The sequence below is a fragment of the Drosophila novamexicana genome, unplaced genomic scaffold (genome assembly GCF_003285875.2).
Source record: "Drosophila novamexicana strain 15010-1031.04,08,12 unplaced genomic scaffold, DnovRS2.1 tig00000008-arrow-pilon, whole genome shotgun sequence".
Taxonomy (NCBI): domain Eukaryota; kingdom Metazoa; phylum Arthropoda; class Insecta; order Diptera; family Drosophilidae; genus Drosophila; species Drosophila novamexicana.
The window spans coordinates 1471125-1490740 of record NW_020824765.1 but is presented as its reverse complement, the minus strand read 5'-3'; the positions used below and the strand labels follow the sequence as shown (position 1 = coordinate 1490740).

The 19616-nt window shown below is 38.4% G+C and overlaps 1 long non-coding RNA gene across 1 annotated transcript; it reads right to left on the bottom strand.

Moving 5' to 3' along the window:
• Positions 1–18653: 18653 nt before the first annotated feature.
• LOC115759886 lies at positions 18654–19350 on the bottom strand. Its single transcript, XR_004017555.1, has 3 exons — positions 19077–19350; positions 18876–18954; positions 18654–18739 (listed from the first exon to the last, which is right to left on the bottom strand). It is a non-coding gene; the product is annotated as an uncharacterized LOC115759886 (long non-coding RNA).
• Positions 19351–19616: the final 266 nt, after the last annotated feature.

The window sequence follows — 19616 nt, the reverse complement described above, 5'->3', positions numbered from 1 at the left end:
AAATAAAACTGAAACAACCAAAAGAACAACTGAAAATTTGTGCTCTAACGAAATATCAAAACTAATCTACGATAATAAATTTTCAAGCAAACAACACAAAGAATTATCCGCGCAAAAAATAAAAAAAGATGTGTGCCTGACAGAAGAAAAAAAGATTTTCGAAATGAAAACATTTTGGACGCATCTTGTGAATTCGAGAAGTGGCGCAAATATTAAGAAATACTGCGAGCGTTTCCTGGTTCTATAAAATTCCAGTTTACGAGCAGAGTATTTTTACCTCTGGCATTTTTGAGGTGAGTAAAGCTTTTATAAATAAATTAAGCACTTTGTAAAACAGCGACATTTTCTGTGTTCTGCATTTTGATTTTCCACCCGTTAATGTGAAAATGTGGGCGTTGCTTCTAGTCGTGCGCTACGTATTGCATTTTCTATAAAGAACGTTTGTTTTTCTATTTATTTTTTAAATTTCATTTCTTAAGTGCTTGAAGATTTATTGTGGAGTCCATAAAATGTTGCGTTTTTTAAGACAAAGAGCATCAACAATTAAAATTTGTAATAAAATCTCAACAACTTCAATTGAGAAGAAAACAAAGAAGCCAAAAAGCATAACTAGTTGTGGTTTGTTTTATGCGCCAGCAGGTGAGGGCAAATTAAATGTCTAATGTCAGCCATCAAGGCATTGTGCAATTTTATGAACCATATAAAATTAATTGGCCTGCCTGCCCAGGCAAAACTATGCTCGGAGTCGGGCAGCGATCATATATCATGAGTTTTATGAATTTTAACGGCAATTTCCTAACAAAATTATCGCGACTCCATTTGCTCGAACGTATAGCAGTCATCGTTGGCTCACTGGGAATCACAACTGGAATCCACTGGCCACAAAACGAACTCTGTGTTAACTAACTAAGAGCGACAGTATATAATCTCATTAGCTCTATCTAAGCCGCATCTTTGGGGCTAATCAAGCGACTGGGGGAAACAGCTGTTGTAATTTCAATGGCCAGGCCCAAGCCCAGGCCCGAACCGGTTAATCTCGCACCAGAGTCAGGTGTCTTTTTGGAAAGAATGCATGAACAAAATAATTTTACATAAAAAGCAAATCAACTGCTTAAATATAATAAAAGCCGAAAAACAACAGTCCCAGCCACACTCACACACACACACACACATGGGCAACAACAAATACTAATGTCAATAAATTAAGTCAACAAAAGTGACCACGAAAGCGGCCCGCAATAAAGACAACTACTATGAAGGCGATTTGGGTCGGGGAGCGGGCGATCGGTCGATCGGTCTATCGGTAGATCGGGCGGAACAGCTCTACAAATCAGAACAGGTTTTTCTAACAGCACGCAGACAATGAAAATTAAACCTCAATTTAGATTCAACGGTCCGAATTCGTTCGCTCGATTCGAATTCAGATTCATCTGCGATCTGCCCAGTCTCTGCCCCTTTGGCTTCATTTGTAGCGACAAATTTACATTCCGGTATGCCGGACCGACGGCACCTTCTCCTTCTCCTGCCCCTCGCCTTGATTTCACCTGCATTTGTATCGCCGATAAAGTTGGCTTACTTAATTTATTCTAATTGCTTAACGCGGCTTCGACACTGATTTCAAGTTGGGCAACACAGCTGCAGCCACCGTAGCCATTGGCCTGGATTAGGTAACCCGGGCACAATATAAAGATTCCGAATCTGTTCGACTTCCAAACAAAATGTCACACACAAAAAGTTTTGTTGTAACTACTTATAATTGAAAAAGGAAAAATTAACTCTAAATGCTGCAAAACAAGCTCAAAGCTCATTTTTGAAACAAGTTCACAAACAAAATCGAAAACCCTTCAAATAATGACCATACATGTTATACTCAAGTTTGATTAATGATATTTTTGTTGCAAATCTTACCTGTGTGTCCAGTCCAAACCATTTTATTAAAGATAAGGGTTCTATGAACCTGATATTCAGTTAGAAAATATATCTATAATATCCATATAAGAGCTGCTACATGGTAAGGTGTTGAAGCCTTTTCGGTATCCTAATCCATCGTCAAGGCTGCAAATCAGGTTGGCAACAAACCGGCTTAAGCCCGGAAACCTTCAGCCTTAAACCGGAAGAAAGATTACTTAAATTATTTTGTGTACAATTAATAATCGATTTGAAAAATATGTTCGTTTTTGTTTGCAAAGTCTACTATTTATTTACAGGTTTAGATGAATAAGTATATAGACAACAGTGAATTTCCCCTTTTATAATCAATCAGTCGGAAACAATGCAAACTGTGCATTTAGATTCCGATATTAACCTTTTAAGGTTTAATAATTGGAAGAATCTATTTAGATTAGTTGCTGGAGCTGCAGAGTGTTCGTAAATAACGTACTTTGTGCTCATATTCAAATTTTGAAATTCAATTTACATACTTTCTGTCCAATTACGAAGTCCCAAAATGTAAATCAATGCATTTAAATTCCGCTGCGTTCGATTTTAGGTGATCGAGCTAAGCCATTCTTACGCATACATATATATATAGACATATAAAGAAAAATAAACGGAACCGATCTAGCTATGTGTCCGTGTGTGTGTGTGTGTGTGTGTGTGTGTGTGTGTGTGTGTGTGTGTGTGTGTGTGTGGACTGAATCTGGGGTAAATACATAAAATGAATTCAAATGGGCGCGTGTGCGGCAACTAATCAAGTCTTGTATTATTTGACAATGCTGAGGTATCAACAATTTGAATTGATGTAAAGTCAAATTTATGGCCATACTCGAAAATATTTCATGAATTTATTGGCTTGCCAGGAATGCGAGCCGAGGCGCAGGCGCAGGCGCACGTGCTGTGGCATTTGTGGGCCCAATATTAATTGTTATGACGAAAGGAGTTAACAGACACTCTGTGTCTGTGTTGGGGTCTGCGTTAAGCCAGCTTTGCTGGTAAATTATTATGACTTTCACGCCCCAGGCAATGCTTGCAACGTCACAGACAAGCAAACACATAGAAGAATGATTAATAACCAGCATGAAGTAAATATTCTTTTGGCTCATAGACACGCTGGGTTAAGTGTATACTCAACTGGATTGTTTTACTCTCTTCGAAACTGTTATAGCCATCTGCCAGATATTATGGGTATTGTTATTATTGAATGCCATCAGACAAGTTAGCCGAAAGCAGAAGCCAATGAACCGCAGACGGCATCGATTGGTTGACAGCTGCAGATACAGATACTTTTGTCTGTATTCATAACTGTCAATAGTTGTTGTTGCTGCTGCTGTTGCTGTTATTGTTGTTATTGTTGTTATTGTTGTGCGCCTTCGTTGTTGCTTATGCTTATTATGACAACACTCAATTGCTCATGTGACGCCTGAAAGTCGAGCAGCCGCCGCATGTATCTCAGTATCTCTCAGTATCTATGTACCTAAATAAGTATCTATTATGAGCGTGTGTATCTATGCCACTCAGTTTGCCGGCCATTGTGAAAGTGAAAACCCACAAGTGTACACATTTGCTGCCCCCAGCCAAAGTTAATATGAGTTACACATAATTGAGTTAGCTAACTACTGTCATGAGTACGATACACAAATAAATACATAACTGTAGGTACGAGTACGTGTTAAATTTGGAAAGTTTGACCGCCATAAATCATATAGATCTAATAGTAACACGCTTATGACCATCTTGCCGGGCATGGGCCATTAAACTCATATACTGATTGACGTATCATCATATATGACAATTGGTGATAATGGGCTTAATCAATTTGACAATTAGCACAAACATTTCTATTGCCGATAAAATGCGAGACTTTCTTTCAAAGAAATACCCCTTTCGACCTCAATCGTCGGCCGTTACAAATTCAAAATAACTGAAACGAATTCAGGTAATGCTCTCTGCCTTTAATAAGCAGCAAACGGTTTAAGCTCTAGAATACAAATTGTACTAAGTAGAAAACCTTTCTCCAATTCCAATCCCAGTTCCAATTACAATTCCAATTTCAGGTCCCAATTCGGTCTTTGCACCGGTTACGCATACTCGATTCTCAATGTGCAATGGTATTTTCTATAAACTAATGTGCATTTTATGGTGCACATTTGGTTCAGTTTTATGGCACTGCAATTGCATTGAATTGAATTTTAATTGTGCACAAAAATAGCTGGCCAAGTCGATGTAATAAAATAATATAAAGCAAGCATTGGACTCGCATATAGAACACCTTGGACTGGGCAGGCAACGCATAGAATCGATTACAAATTCCACTCATTTACCATAAACACAATGCACCACGCTGTATAATAGATAAAGGTAGCCCCCAGCTCCGATATGTCCCATGTTTTGCCTGTCTTCATTTCTTTATGTTAAACGCCTAGATTTGTATTCAGAAACTGACCAAGTGGGTCTGCATACGCAATTGAAATCAGGAGGTGAGGCGCATGGAAATGATTTGTCAGCCGTTGGACACCCATTTTACAATGGACTGGAACTCATATTGTGTTCCCTGCAGTTCTCATTCAACGATCTAAAAATAGAAATCATACACAGAACTAAGTCTGCAAACTGATTTTGAACCGAACCCCGTCGAGCTCAGAATTCGAATTTATTATTTATTTATTTCGCTTCTTGCAGATGACATATTGCAAGATTTTTAGTATACATTTTTGAGCAGCGGCTTTCCAGATGAACAATAATTTGTGATCAAAGTCAATCAAAAACATTATACATAATACAAAAATAAAAATAAATAAATAAATTAAGACATGATTTTTTGTTACATCCGCAGATAAGGAAGCGAATATGCCCAACGTGCGAGTGTAGGGTACAGTACACAATCGTAAGTGAATGTACGGGTACAACAATGAATTCTGTTTTCAGTTTTGAAATGAATTCTAAATACTGGGCCGTGGCATACACACGCTAAATAATTTATATGGCCAGGGGAACACACACTCAACGCGACAAGCCATGGAATAGTTTAATGAAATGTTAAATGGGATTTAACCCAAAAAAAAAAAACCAAATTGATATATAGTACAGATAACGCTTACTAAATAATTACAATAAATAATAACGCCTGTGGAATGGGTTAATAAATCATAGCCCCATTCATTTTGTATTTGTTGGTAATGCCACAAATGGCAGCATTGCATTGCTGTTTGCTTTCTCATTGTGGCAATAAGATTCTGTGGTAGCTCGATGTTGGCTGACTTTTTTGTATGCCTTCGTTATGTGGCCTAAAATACGGAAAATGGGAAAAAGCATTTTTGTGCATTTGCCAACAAGAGAAACTGAAATCAGTGAAATTACGTTGAAAACGAATCACATTTCAAAATTGACACTTCAAACGCAACGCTGCCAAGTTTTTTAAGAAACCCGCAGAACGGACTACATTTCAGGCAGAGACGGCTCCCAAAATACTAGATATGTATGCACAACCGAACTGAAATGAACCCAACCCAACTCGCAAGCATTTCATTTTGGCCTTTTGCTCGACCAAACGGAATCAAGAAAGACCCAAACAATTAACAGCAGATAAGCGGGAAAGTCATTTGGCGTCCCATTGTTGTCGCTGCTGCTGCTGCTGCTCCTCCTGTTGTTGTCGTTGTTCTTGTTGAGATTGTTGTTGTCGAACTACTTAAATATTTTAGTTTTGAGAAAAATCAAAGCAGCGACTGGCAGTCAGCTCGGCTAGTTCAATGACCAACGGCCCGGGTCGCTTTCAGCTTTCATCAATGGTCGCGCTAGATTGGCCGCAAGGCGACGACGACGCGTCGGCGACGCTCTGCTAGATATCAGCTCGAAGAACAGATACAGATACAGATACAGATACAGATTGAGATTGAGATGCATGTATATAAATACACACATACATATGTGCATACGTGTGTAAGCACTCACATGCTCATCAGCTGCATCGCTTGACGTTTTTCTATGGCTTGCCAGAGAAGAAGCCGGCAATCGACAATCGGCAGCCGCAGCAGAAAAATGTCACACGCAGCCGCCGCATTTAGTTCAATTACATTACAAAAGGCACACACACACACATACAGCTACAGATGCAGATACAAATACAGATGCAGATAGAGACACTTAGAGATACACTTTTAAAAAGAGCATGACAAAACAAACCAAACGCGTCCGTCGCCCCGCGATTCAGCAATTTTTACCGCTGACATTCTATTGAAAAGTATTTGGGAATTGTAACGAAGCGTCAGCATATATCTGTATCTGTATCTGTATCTCTATCTGGGCGCACATATTTGCAAATACATCCGTGCATTGATTGCCGATGCCCGCAGCGTCATCAGCCAACTGTAAATACCATTCGGCTTGAGTCATTTACTTGCGACTTGTCTCTCGTAAATGGCTATTTGTAGCCACAAGTATTCACTCACCGAATCATAGTTTGCCAACCGTAGCTAACTGATTTATATAACAAGTAAGAGGTTCTAGTCGGGAGCTCCCGACTAGGGGATACCCTGAACCCTCTTCTTCCAACATCAAATGCATATATATATATTCTATTTTAGAACTATATGTCAAGTTTTGGTGACTATAGTTCTTATTATTTACCAAAATTGCCCAAAAAACAGGATATCGATATCGATTTTAATCGATTGTTTGGAAACGGAGTAAGTTATCGATTATCGGAAACAAACTCGATCTGCGCGGGAGCTAGGAGCATCTACATCTAAAAGCTCTTATAGGTTCTGAGATCCTTGCGTTCATACATACGGACGGACGGACGGACGGACGGACGGACGGACGGACGCACAGACAGACGGACATGGCTAGATCGACTCAGCTATTTATGCTGATCAAGAATATATATACTTCATGGAGTCGGAGATGCTTCCTTCTGCCTGTTACATACATTTGGCTTTCGCACAAATACAATATACCCTTATACCCATTTTTAATGGGTTCAGGGTATAAAAAGCCAAACTTCGTGAAAATCGGATGAGATTTGGCCGAGATATGGGGGTGATAAATTTTGACCCATGTCTATATACGAATCTTGGGGTAAGATTTGGACATGAATTTCGACTAAAAAATCGCTGTTCATATTTGAATGCCAGATTAATCTAGAGGGAAAACCATGAAGAAAAATCCAAACTTCGTGAAAATCGGATGAGATTTGGCCGAGATATGGGGGTGGTAAATTTTGACCAATGTTTATATACGAATCTTAGGGTAAGATTTGGACATGAATTTCGACTAAAAAATCGGTGTCGAGATTTGAATGCCAGATTAATCTAGAGTGAAAATAATGAAGAAAAAGCCAAACTTCGTGAAAATCGGATGAGATTTGGCCGAGATATGGGGGTGGTAAATTTTGACCAATGTTTATATACGAATCTTAGGGTAAGATTTGGACATGAATTTCGACTAAAAAATCGGTGTCGAGATTTGAATGCCAGATTAATCTAGAGTGAAAATAATGAAGAAAAAGCCAAACTTCGTGAAAATCGGATGAGATTTGACTGAGTTATAGGGGTGGTAATTTTTGACCCATGTCTATTTACGAATCTTGGGGTAAGATTTGGACATGAATTTCGACCAAAAAATCGGTGTCGAGATTTGAATGCCAGATTAATCTAGAGTGAAAATAATGAAGAAAAAGCCAAACTTCGTGAAAATCGGATGAGATTTGACTGAGTTATAGGGGTGGTAATTTTTGACCCATGTCTATTTACGAATCTTGGGGTAAGATTTGGACATGAATTTCGACCAAAAAATCGGTGTCGAGATTTGACTGCCAGATTAATCTAGAGGGAAAACCATGAAGAAAAATCCAAACTTCGTGAAAATCGGATGAGATTTGGCCGAGATATGGGGGTGGTAATTGTTGACCCATGTCTATATACGAATCTTGGGGTAAGATTTGGACATGAATTTCGACCAAAAAATCGGTGTCGAGATTGGATTTGGACATGAATTTCGACCAAAAAATCGGTGTCGAGATTTGAATGCCAGATTAATCTAGAGGGAAAACCATGAAGAAAAATCCAAACTTCGTGAAAATCGGATGAGATTTGACCGAGATATGGGGGTGGTAATTGTTGACCCATGTTTATATACGAATCTTAGGGTAAGATTTGGACATGAATTTCGACTAAAAAATCGGTGTCGAGATTTGAATGCCACATTAATCTAGAGTGAAAATCATGAAGAAAAAGCCAAACTTCGGATGAGATTTGACTGAGTTATAGGGGTGGTAATTTTTGACCCATGTCTATATACGAATCTTGGGGTAAGATTTGGACATGAATTTCGACTAAAAAATCGCTGTTCATATTTGAATGCCAGATTAATCTAGAGTGAAAACCATGAAGGAAAAGCCAAACTTTGTGAAAATCGGATGAGATTTGACCGAGATATGGGGGTGGTAAATTTTGACCCATGTCTATATACGAATCTTGGGGTAAGATTTGGACATGAATTTCGACCAAAAAATCGGTGTCGAGATTTGAATGCCAGATTAATCTAGAGGGAAAACCATGAAGAAAAATCCAAACTTCGTGAAAATCGGATGAGATTTGGCCGAGATATGGGGGTGGTAATTGTTGACCCATGTCTATTTACGAATCTTGGGGTAAGATTTGGACATGAATTTCGACCAAAAAATCGGTGTCGAGATTTGAATGCCAGATTAATCTAGAGGGAAAACCATGAAGAAAAATCCAAACTTCGTGAAAATCGGATGAGATTTGACTGAGTTATGGGGGTGGTAATTTTTGACCCATGTCTTGGGGTAAGATTTAGACATGAATTTCAACCAAAAAATCGGTGTCGAGATTTGAATGCCAGATTAATCTAGAGGGAAAACCATGAAGAAAAATCCAAACTTCGTGAAAATCGGATGAGATTTGGCCGAGATATGGGGGTGGTAATTGTTGACCCATGTCTATATACGAATCTTGGGGTAAGATTTGGACATGAATTTCGACTAAAAAATCGGTGTCGAGATTTGAATGCCAGATTAATCTAGAGTGAAAACCATGAAGGAAAAGCCAAACTTTGTGAAAATCGGACGAGATTTGGCCGAGATATAGGGGTGGTAAATTTTGACCAATGTTTATATACGAATCTTAGGGTAAGATTTGGACATGAATTTCGACTAAAAAATCGGTGTCGAGATTTGAATGCCAGATTAATCTAGAGTGAAAATCATGAAGAAAAAGCCAAACTTCGTGAAAATCGGATGAGATTTGACTGAGTTATAGGGGTGGTAATTTTTGACCCATGTCTATTTACGAATCTTGGGGTAAGATTTGGACATGAATTTCGACCAAAAAATCGGTGTCGAGATTTGAATGCCAGATTAATCTAGAGGGAAAACCATGAAGAAAAATCCAAACTTCGTGAAAATCGGATGAGATTTGGCCGAGATATGGGGGTGGTAATTGTTGACCCATGTCTATATACGAATCTTGCGTAAGATTTGGACATGAATTTCGACTAAAAAATCGGTGTCGAGATTTGAATGCCAGATTAATCTAGAGTGAAAACCATGAAGAAAAAGCCAAACTTTGTGAAAATCGGATGAGATTTGACTGAGTTATGGGGGTGGTAATTTTTGACCCATGTCTTGGGGTAAGATTTGGACATGAATTTCGACTAAAAAATCGGTGTCGAGATTTGAATGCCAGATTAATCTAGAGTGAAAATCATGAAGAAAAAGCCAAACTTCGTGAAAATCGGATGAGATTTGACTGAGTTATAGGGTCGGTAATTTTTGACCCATGTCTATTTACGAATCTTGGGGTAAGATTTGGACATGAATTTCGACCAAAAAATCGGTGTCGAGATTTGAATGCCAGATTAATCTAGAGGGAAAACCATGAAGAAAAATCCAAACTTCGTGAAAATCGGATGAGATTTGGCCGAGATATGGGGGTGGTAATTGTTGACCCATGTCTATATACGAATCTTGCGTAAGATTTGGACATGAATTTCGACTAAAAAATCGGTGTCGAGATTTGAATGCCAGATTAATCTAGAGTGAAAACCATGAAGAAAAAGCCAAACTTTGTAAAAATCGGATGAGATTTGACTGAGTTATGGGGGTGGTAATTTTTGACCCATGTCTTGGGGTAAGATTTGGACATGAATTTCGACTAAAAAATCGGTGTCGAGATTTGAATGCCAGATTAATCTAGAGTGAAAACCATGAAGGAAAAGCCAAACTTTGTGAAAATCGGACGAGATTTGGCCGAGATATGGGGGTGGTAAATTTTGACCAATGTTTATATACGAATCTTAGGGTAAGATTTGGACATGAATTTCGACTAAAAAATCGGTGTCGAGATTTGAATGCCAGATTAATCTAGAGTGAAAATCATGAAGAAAAAGCCAAACTTCGTGAAAATCGGATGAGATTTGACTGAGTTATAGGGGTGGTAATTTTTGACCCATGTCTATTTACGAATCTTGGGGTAAGATTTGGACATGAATTTCGACCAAAAAATCGGTGTCGAGATTTGAATGCCAGATTAATCTAGAGGGAAAACCATGAAGAAAAATCCAAACTTCGTGAAAATCGGATGAGATTTGGCCGAGATATGGGGGTGGTAATTGTTGACCCATGTCTATATACGAATCTTGCGTAAGATTTGGACATGAATTTCGACTAAAAAATCGGTGTCGAGATTTGAATGCCAGATTAATCTAGAGTGAAAACCATGAAGAAAAAGCCAAACTTTGTGAAAATCGGATGAGATTTGACTGAGTTATGGGGGTGGTAATTTTTGACCCATGTCTTGGGGTAAGATTTGGACATGAATTTCGACTAAAAAATCGGTGTCGAGATTTGAATGCCAGATTAATCTAGAGTGAAAATCATGAAGAAAAAGCCAAACTTCGTGAAAATCGGATGAGATTTGACTGAGTTATAGGGGTGGTAATTTTTGACCCATGTCTATTTACGAATCTTGGGGTAAGATTTGGACATGAATTTCGACCAAAAAATCGGTGTCGAGATTTGAATGCCAGATTAATCTAGAGGGAAACCCATGAAGAAAAATCCAAACTTCGTGAAAATCGGATGAGATTTGGCCGAGATATGGGGGTGGTAATTGTTGACCCATGTCTATATACGAATCTTGCGTAAGATTTGGACATGAATTTCGACTAAAAAATCGGTGTCGAGATTTGAATGCCAGATTAATCTAGAGTGAAAATCATGAAGAAAAAGCCAAACTTCGTGAAAATCGGATGAGATTTGACTGAGTTATAGGGTCGGTAATTTTTGACCCATGTCTATTTACGAATCTTGGGGTAAGATTTGGACATGAATTTCGACCAAAAAATCGGTGTCGAGATTTGAATGCCAGATTAATCTAGAGGGAAAACCATGAAGAAAAATCCAAACTTCGTGAAAATCGGATGAGATTTGGCCGAGATATGGGGGTGGTAATTGTTGACCCATGTCTATATACGAATCTTGCGTAAGATTTGGACATGAATTTCGACTAAAAAATCGGTGTCGAGATTTGAATGCCAGATTAATCTAGAGTGAAAACCATGAAGAAAAAGCCAAACTTTGTAAAAATCGGATGAGATTTGACTGAGTTATGGGGGTGGTAATTTTTGACCCATGTCTTGGGGTAAGATTTGGACATGAATTTCGACTAAAAAATCGGTGTCGAGATTTGAATGCCAGATTAATCTAGAGTGAAAACCATGAAGGAAAAGCCAAACTTTGTGAAAATCGGACGAGATTTGGCCGAGATATGGGGGTGGTAAATTTTGACCAATGTTTATATACGAATCTTAGGGTAAGATTTGGACATGAATTTCGACTAAAAAATCGGTGTCGAGATTTGAATGCCAGATTAATCTAGAGTGAAAATCATGAAGAAAAAGCCAAACTTCGTGAAAATCGGATGAGATTTGACTGAGTTATAGGGGTGGTAATTTTTGACCCATGTCTATTTACGAATCTTGGGGTAAGATTTGGACATGAATTTCGACCAAAAAATCGGTGTCGAGATTTGAATGCCAGATTAATCTAGAGGGAAAACCATGAAGAAAAATCCAAACTTCGTGAAAATCGGATGAGATTTGGCCGAGATATGGGGGTGGTAATTGTTGACCCATGTCTATATACGAATCTTGCGTAAGATTTGGACATGAATTTCGACTAAAAAATCGGTGTCGAGATTTGAATGCCAGATTAATCTAGAGTGAAAACAATGAAGAAAAAGCCAAACTTTGTGAAAATCGGATGAGATTTGACTGAGTTATGGGGGTGGTAATTTTTGACCCATGTCTTGGGGTAAGATTTGGACATGAATTTCGACTAAAAAATCGGTGTCGAGATTTGAATGCCAGATTAATCTAGAGTGAAAATCATGAAGAAAAAGCCAAACTTCGTGAAAATCGGATGAGATTTGACTGAGTTATAGGGGTGGTAATTTTTGACCCATGTCTATTTACGAATCTTGGGGTAAGATTTGGACATGAATTTCGACCAAAAAATCGGTGTCGAGATTTGAATGCCAGATTAATCTAGAGGGAAAACCATGAAGAAAAATCCAAACTTCGTGAAAATCGGATGAGATTTGGCCGAGATATGGGGGTGGTAATTGTTGACCCATGTCTATATACGAATCTTGCGTAAGATTTGGACATGAATTTCGACTAAAAAATCGGTGTCGAGATTTGAATGCCAGATTAATCTAGAGTGAAAACCATGAAGAAAAAGCCAAACTTTGTAAAAATCGGATGAGATTTGACTGAGTTATGGGGGTGGTAATTTTTGACCCATGTCTTGGGGTAAGATTTGGACATGAATTTCGACCAAAAAATCGGTGTCGAGATTTGAATGCCAGATTAATCTAGAGGGAAAACCATGAAGAAAAATCCAAACTTCGTGAAAATCGGATGAGATTTGGCCGAGATATGGGGGTGGTAATTGTTGACCCATGTCTATATACGAATCTTGCGTAAGATTTGGACATGAATTTCGACTAAAAAATCGGTGTCGAGATTTGAATGCCAGATTAATCTAGAGTGAAAACCATGAAGGAAAAGCCAAACTTTGTGAAAATCGGATGAGATTTGGCCGAGATATGGGGGTGGTAATTGTTGACCCATGTCTATATACGAATCTTGCGTAAGATTTGGACATGAATTTCGACTAAAAAATCGGTGTCGAGATTTGAATGCCAGATTAATCTAGAGTGAAAACCATGAAGAAAAAGCCAAACTTTGTGAAAATCGGATGAGATTTGACTGAGTTATGGGGGTGGTAATTTTTGACCCATGTCTTGGGGTAAGATTTGGACATGAATTTCGACCAAAAAATCGGTGTCGAGATTTGAATGCCAGATTAATCTAGAGGGAAAACTATGAAGAAAAATCCAAACTTCGTGAAAATCGGATGAGATTTGGCCGAGATATGGGGATGGTAAATTTTGACCCATGTCTAGATGCGAATGTTGGGGTAAGATTTGGACATGAATTTCGACTTAAAGATCGGTGTTCATATTTGAATGCCAGATTAATCTATTTTCATATACTTATTAAGCATCTGCTAAATGGGGAAATCTTCCTCAATATTAAACCAGTCGCGTATTCTGAGGAACTGAAAACATTTGAGAGAGTCTTTTACCAACCCAATCAGAAAACACTTCTTCTTCGGAAGCTCCCTTCGTCAGGGAGGTCGAAACTTCTGCTGAAGAAGACCTGATCGGAACTGGGAAGACAAAGTTTTTGCCCAGATTCTTACTCGTATCCATGGTAATAAATGATTGTATATAAGTAATGGAAACAAATATAAAGCTGCATGACTCAAGCATTAGTCATGGTTTAAACAAATTTCAAAATACAGATTTATTGTCTCTTATATAAATATAATATATGTAATGGATCGCTCGTAGAGTAGCTAAGGTCGGGTGATTGCAAGGGGCAGGGAGTTGCACACATACATATGCAGTAAGTGTGTATGTATTTAACATATGCAACATTTAATTTGAATTTGCCAGTACGACGGTTTTTTACTCGGTTTTATTCGCAGCGGAAGTTGTGGCAAAAGTTCAAAAAATGCATATAAAATACGAATGTGATTACAAATGCGATTGCGAATACAGAAACCGTTCGTAATGCTGACTGCAAGCTTTAATGAATAGCAACATGAATTGGCACAATCGAAATGCTTCATTAGTTTTGAGCCAGGCTGAAGTTTCGCGCATCCAATCCAATCAGCTGTTGGCACAAAGTCCTGGCCCGGCACCTTCCGGTTTTCTAGGCCGGGCCAAACACCTGCAAGCCCGTCTGGCGAGTGTGTGTCAGGCGTGTATTAATTTTATTACATACATGCACTAATGTGTGTGTATGTACTGTGCAACAAGTTGCGGTTGCTGTAGTCATGACTACCATTACAGAGGACATTATCGCCTTTCAAGCTAAGTATGTAACGCACTGAATGAAGCAATAGCAAAATCAGATCTCACAACTATATCATTTCGCTACGTTCGTTATACTTATAAGCCAAGGCTGCAAACTATCTTATGACCGAACCGGTTTGAAGCCGGAACTCAAATTTATTTATTTATTTATATAACAGCCAAACTTATACCTGAACCGCACCATATAAATTCACGTGGAAAGCAGGTTCGGGAACCCATCCCTAGAGTATGAAATTGATTCTCATCGTAACCAATTTGAAATATCTGTTCATCACATATCTGACATATGTTATTGATCCTTAGTAGATCTGCAAGGGTATTCAATGTTCATGTGCCCAAAGTTTGTTTTTTTTCTTGTTTAATATGCAGATTGTGTCGCTGACTTTAATACTTTGCAACATCGTCGATCATTTATTTCGTTGGCTGGTCTGTCTCTCCATCTCTCCGTCCGCCTTGCTGTCTATCTGAGTGGCTGCCCGGCTGGTGGCATGCAACGTTGGCGCGTTGCAGAAAAGCATGTCGTACAAGCGTTGTCGTCTTGTAAACCTGCAACACAGGCAACATGCAACAACTGCAGCAGTTGCCGCAGCTGGGCAAGGTGGTGAAGAGAACAACGCCGTTTCCTTCCACAATTTCCATGGCAACAATTTTAATTAAAAAAAAATAAAATAAAATAAAAAAACTACTCACAAGAAATATGCCATGGAGCAAATAAATTGCATACAATAAAAACAAAACTGTGAAATAAAATTAATAAAAGACAACATAAATATACGAATTTCGACAGTAGAAAGTTAAATACCCTTACTAATTTTTATAAAATGAAATATCATTTTGTTCAATATCGATTTATAAGGCATATAACTATACAAAACTAATATAAAGAAAGAAGAAATCAAAAATAGTATAATGTTTTCATCCTATTCTACACTAAAATTAATATACCCCAAGTCGATAGCTTTCCGCCTTTTATACAAAATCTGTAAAATCGATGAAGAAAAGCCTTCACCCAAGACATTACATAGTTTACTTGAAAATGAATGTACCCCTGCTGTCCAGTTCGGCGGAGTCCATGGGACTCATTGGCTGGCTTGTGCTGGCGCTGAGTGGGCCGAAACCGATTGTTAGCTATCGATAGTTAATCGCAGATACAATGACTGGGCTTGCTGATAAGTCATTTTTCAACAAGTGACCAGTGACTTTTAGAATTGCAATTAGCAATATCATAAATAGCTTATCTATCTATATTTCAGATACTTTTTGATTGGCATAACCACCAAACTCCACAGCTGCTGCCTATGCTAACAACTACTATCTAATTTGTAGAAAAGTATTAACTTGAATTTATTATCGACTTAATTAATTGCTCATAGGAAATATATAATTGATTAACTAACTAAGCAATCGCCCATCTCTAGGAAGGCCCGCTTAGACGCATAGCGTGTGTATCTGTGTGTCATGTTCATCCACGTGTGTGTGTTTGTTTGACTGTATTTGTCGAGTTTGAATTACGTTTTACAGGAATTTACAGATTGCGAACATTAATTTTCATGCATTGTACTGGGCAGAAGTGTTCTCCGCTGTTGACTGGGGATTTTATAGGTATGGTATGTAGTGTTATACCCTGTACCCAATTGAAGATGGGTATAAAATATTGCAGTTGTGCAAATGCTTGTAACAGGCATAAGGCGGAGCTGTTCGTACACATTTATATTATTGGTCACGTCTTGGTTAGGCGCCACGTTTTATATCACACATGATGGGCTTAGGCAAATAGAGATTTATTCATTGTTGAAAAATATTAAATCCTTTTACAAAGGGATTGCTTGCATTGCCTTCATTCGTCGCTTGACGCTTGCAATTCTCAACAAGCCTCGAAAACAGAAAATAATAATTGCAATCCTCATGCTCATAGCAGTCTGCTTTACCTGTTGGATTTATGGTTATTTCCTATGTGAAAAAACTAAAATTGTTTTCGAGCTGGCCAGATGAATATTATAATTTAATCAATAAAGCTAATTTAACCATAAATAAATATTTGTCTGTAAGCAAATTAATGCACTTTATCCGAAGCAAAGTGGAATTTTTCTGTGTGCGAACTTCATCTGGCTGTGGTATGCTAAGCTTATGTATGGGGCGTGGTCGGATATCATGGCAACAGATGTATTTTACATATGTATATGAAACATGTTTGTACATGCATGCATCTGCATGTGTGTGTACGTGTGTGTTTGTGTGTGTGCGACTCTCTGTGTGTACTGTGGCTTCCTCTTATCGTTAAGTGCGGGTTCAAATGTTGATAACCCATGACAACTGAAGCCGTCAGCACACATTTACATACATAATTTCAACGAGCCCAAAATCCAAATACCCAAATGGGAAAATCGTTTAAAAATGCAAATGCCGCCACATCGACCAAATAGTATTCAAATCAGTCCATGGTTCGTTGTCGTTTCCTGGCGCTGCATTTGTCAAACGCTGCGGAATAAATGAACCGCAACGACAATGCCGATTTGTATCTCATGGATACTGCAGCAATAACAATAACAACAACAACAGCAGCAACAACAACAACAACAACCGTTACTATACATATGTAAGTACAAAGCATATTTAGTGCGGACCTTAGCACGCGTGAAATATTTTCACATGGCACTTAATTTATTTGCAGGGCTTGGCCTGGCCTCAGCCCCAGCCCCAGCCGCCGCGCCAGCGCGTTTTCCAGGTGTGAGCGACCCACGTGGCCGCAGCTCGAGCTGAAACTGGGCAACTGGTCAACTTGTGTTGGTCTGCGTTGTGTTGTGTGATGCAGTCGCTGTCCATAAATCTGGGCTTTTGTGCACCAGCCACGTTCGTTAGTGACGCTTTTTTCGCGATTTGCCAATATTTGACGGGGGTATCTCAATAGCCCCGCCGAGATTAACCAACATTTATCTACAGCCAAGGCCCGCAAAGATATAGTTCTGTCCAATTCAATTGTGGCGTCGCGTCGTGCAGGCATGCGCCCAGAATTAATGGCATATCCCTAGGGTTCGATTAAAATTCTATCAATACAGCACATTGGAAATGGGTTAGGTCTCTGTATTCGTGCTGTTATTCGAAACGTTCGATCGCATACGGACTTTAACTGAAAAAAACAATCAAATGATTCGCGAGACAAATCAATTAGATGTAAACAAATATGAAACCACAGCACTTTTATCCCATTATACAAACAATGTTCTTGTAATTTGATATTGCACCAATGCAGTAACTTTTAGTTTTAATTTGCTAATCGCAGTAATTTAAAGGGACTTTATTATTAGATTATATGCGATCCGATGAAAACTAATATGCTGTTGTTAATAGTTGAAGGCACTCGCTGAATTAAATTAACCAATATTTTTATTTACTGCATGTGTGTCTAACCATAAACAAATACATTCTTTTGTTTACAAATGATATTCTATTCGAAAATGTTAAAGTACTCGAGCCGTGTTTTCATTATTTGATAGCTCGACACGTATAAACGCAGTTACCACGTGTGCGCCGTCAATCATCCGGGAATAGAGTGTGAGTTGGCGCTGCTATATATATGTATGTCGGGCCATGTCCACTCTATATATACTCATATATATTCATATATTATTGCCTATATAGTGCCGTTCAAATAGTACGTCACTTTAAAACCATCGCAACCTTATTTACTCAGCGGCCAGCACACAATTGTCGCTGTAATCAATTTCAAAGCTGTCACTTTGACACTTGAACGTTTATTCTCCACTTCTGCACCCTACAGATATGTATATATATATACCATATACACACACATACGTACATGTATAATCTATATACATATATATACCCCATACTTTGTCAAATGCCGTAGACAATACGTCTGTGGCCCATTTAAAAATGTCCAGTGTGTGTGTGTGTGTGTGTGTGTGTTTGTGCTTATTGTATTATGTATTTATCATAAAAACCATTTTATCGCCTCCAGCTTGGTTTGCTCCTCCCGTTAGAGCAAATATTTGTTCATTTGTTTGTTTGTTTGTTTGTTTGTTTGTCGCCTGTTCGAGTATTTGTATGCACTTTGTAGGTGGCTCTCATTTGTGCTGTCAGCATGGTTATCATATTCGGTGGCACTTTCTGGATACGTTGTTCTATGTTGGCCGGCACGGCACCTAGAACAAAAGACGCATTATTCAAGTTGTCAACATGAAGGTATTAGTTGGCCTTGCCTCTGCCCCCGGTCCGGGCCAGTTCAAATATTCAACAGGAAATGAGCTAGGGTCGGCACCTCGGGAAACTTTTGTTTTTAATGCTGCCGAATACGCTTCAAAAATTTAATACTAAATCTATAAATAAAAGAGGTTGTCTTAACTGAATGACTGAACGGTGTCCAAGCCACTGAAATGGTCATATTTTAATGAAAAGCATTTGTTGGAACTACTCAATGTAAATGACCATCAGGGCAAGATCTTGGATATTTACCATTTGTAATTGGTTATTAATAGACTGCGTACTGGAGTGAATTATCATAATGGAGTCATGTAATAGTTTTAAAGTGCACCTGAAAGTTGGAGCACAATAAAAATGACAGCTTTGAGGATTTACACTAATCAACAAACAAGGACAAACTATTTGATATATAGGGATTAAGAGAATGGTAAATTTTTGAACGATTTAACTTACACAGACATCAACAGAATACACAGACACCTCCCCGCCTTTGATCTGGATTTTATGCTATTCTTTTTGTGCTTTGCAGCTTGGCAGGATTCAGAAACTTTTTAATAGGTCAAGAGATAAAATAATAAACATTATAAGGATTAGACTATCCAAACAATGAAGTCTAGTTTTGCATATACTAGGTCTGAATTCGGGTACAGGGTATATCCTAATCTGGCACTTTTTTTTACATTTTTTATTATCAGTGGACAACTTGTAAGAGTTATGGTACTATCATTGTACTTGTACTTGTATATAAAACAAAAATTTGTTTGAGTTTGGTTTTTAGTTTTTGTTTTTTTCTGGAAAAAAAGCGCTGATAAATACATTTTGATGTGTGTGGATCGCAAGTTCAAGTTCTGGTTCGCCACCAGATATCATTGTGATTTATTATGAGAAACATTAACAAAAAAAAAAAAAAAAAGAAGCCGAATGCCCCTGTGCGCTCATATTATATATCCGTTTGAGTTGCGACCGATCCGCTCCATATCCAATAACCGTGCC